The sequence below is a fragment of the Poecile atricapillus genome, chromosome Z (assembly GCF_030490865.1).
Source record: "Poecile atricapillus isolate bPoeAtr1 chromosome Z, bPoeAtr1.hap1, whole genome shotgun sequence".
NCBI lineage: Eukaryota > Metazoa > Chordata > Aves > Passeriformes > Paridae > Poecile > Poecile atricapillus.
This window is the reverse complement of record NC_081289.1, coordinates 133175992-133178640: the sequence shown is the minus strand read 5'-3', so window position 1 is coordinate 133178640 and position 2649 is coordinate 133175992.

Here is a 2649-nt window from a genome sequence, read left to right as displayed (position 1 = left end):
GCTGCGATGTTTTTGCTGCTCGGTCTTGGCTACTCCCCCTCAACGTGTCGGTGCTCACAAGTTTAACCCCTTGCGAGCCGCCGCTGCGGGGCGGGAGGGAGCTGGGCACAGCGTCTGGCGGGGGGACGGAGCCCATGGGGGACACGCGGGAGGGAAGTGCGGGGACACAGGTGGACCCTGCGTGGGCACGGAATCGTCTGGCACCCACAGATTGTACCACCGTCTCCATCCTCCATCTCCCCAAACCTGTGACCAGCCGAACCAAAATATTGGGTCAGTGCAAATCAGTTTCTGGGTCACATGCAGACCTGACCTTTGTACTGCCCACTCATCTTTATTCAAACATCTATCATGTTTTTTGGGGTTTTTTTTGTTTGGTTTTTTTTTTTTTTTTGGACTTTTTTTTTTTCCCCCAGAGTACAGCTGTTTTCCAACTTGTATGAAAGAACCTCTGATTAAAGAAATCGTATTTTTGTCCTTGTAGCAGAATGATTTGTTTTCTTTTCAAGGCTGTAGACCTAGTTTACCTTAATTTTTTTTTTTTTTTTTATTTCTGTTCAAAACTGTGCATTTTGTTCTACAACAACATGCAATTAAAAAAAAAGAAAAGAAAAAAAGAGCAACACTGTATTTTTCTTGCTGGTTAAATACATTTTATAGATATTTTAAAATAGTCAGAAGATGGAAATATTTAACACAAACTTATTTTACCACTTTTTCAAGGCTCAAAACTGGTGAATGCATTTGGCAAACATCCTCATCCAAAGCTACTAAATGATACAGTGCTTTTCTAGATACAGTGTGGTATTCTTTTTTCTTCATTAATAGTTAGAGCTTGCTATTCCTCCCTGTGCCTATGGTGACTAGGAGCTGATAGTTGTGTCTCACTTGTCTGTATTAGCCTTTCATTTGGGAAGTGCTAATTTTAACCAAAAAGGACACGAGAAATGTCTTTTATACTCTAGCCTAATGTTCAAGGAAGGAAGTGCATGCTGCAGCAGTAAGGAGGCTTTTGCTACAATTAACAGGTTGCTGGCCACACACACGTTGGTATTTACAGGATTAGATCCGAATTCCTTGGGACACAGTTATATTCATGTTTAACAATGTCGGTTTTGTACTGGCACTTCACTGTACATTGTTTTGGACAACTTGTGCTAAACACCCACCAGCAGGACTGGAGCTTCTTGGTCCTGGGGCAGTATGTATTTTAAAGAATAATACTTAGCTCAGCATCCTTTATGAGAGTCACTCAGGCTGCCTGACATGAAGGTTGACATTGTGCCTGCTTTAAACGTGGTGCAGTAACAAAGCAACTTCTATGAAACAGGCCAGCCCAGAGCTGGCATAAGCAGGATTACCATCTGTGTTTTGCCCAAACTAACACCAGGCACATTTCACCAAAATACCTTGACTAGTCCCACTAATGACTACAGATATGATTTATACTATTTGTTGAATTTGGAAGAACGGAAAATGCTTTACATCTGCTAAAAGTGAACAGTTTAAGAGCCCTTTTGAGGTGCAACAAAATTACATCTAGTACAGAAATGACAAGGGGTCCTTCAGTATGGACCAGCACTTGGAACATCACTAACAGCCTGACAGGAAAAAACTTTTAACCTGAAAAGTGGTTAATAACTAACTTTAAAAATTACAATTTTCTTAGAAAATAAAAAAATATCTCAAGACTTGAAGGAATGCACTTTTTATTTTTTGTAAATTGGCTAAGAACATCTCTCCTGATGTCCCACATTGTTGTGCTAAATGCTAAAATTCAGAACTGTTACATTAAACATATGTAATAGGATTGCCTTGCCTTCTGAATGCAGGAGGAATCCAGGCAGAAAGCCCCACAGGAATTCAATTGTTTCATCTATACTGCACTGCATGAGGACATGTTCTACACTTTATGAAAAGTAAAATTATTTCTATTTCTCTACAGCAAAACCAGAATCAAATGCACAATATCTGCTACGACTTTAGGAGTGACCATTTAAAGGCTATGGTATAGAGTGAGTGCTGTTTCTCAAGATGATGACTTCTTATATTTTTTTGTGTCTGATTTTACTACTGCTGGCATAGGCTCAGCCCCCACATAAGGATTTTTTTGTGTAAGTTAACTGCTTTCTGTACAGAACAGTATCAGCCTCAGCACTTCCCAAACACAAGCCATTTTTCAGCAGGTCTAAAATTATCTTGAAGTTGCAGCTGGAACCCTTCACCTCAGTGAGTTTTTCTATAGCTTTCCGGATGTTAACTCTACCCAAACCACAGGCTGTCATTAGGATCACCAGGATTCCAGTCTGGGTGGAAACTGCAGTAGCAGCATGAAAAACCCCATCGAAGTGCAGAGACCTTTGGAAGACATCAGCTTTCATGAATGCCTGGAAAGTGGTATCAATAACAGTTTGTGAAAAATCTTCTTGCAGCAAAGCAGTCTGGTAGCTAATCTTGCGATGGCTTGCTCAGGAATGCATGGTTTATTATTAAAGTAATCTTTTAAGATTTTATTGGAATGTGCTTCCACAGAGATGTTTTTGCCTTTGTGTGCTTTACTATGTGTGTGTCATCTCGTCCATAATTAAACTTTTCACTGACAGACCTGGGACATTTTTTTCCTTAAACCTCCCACTTTGAATGCTGGAA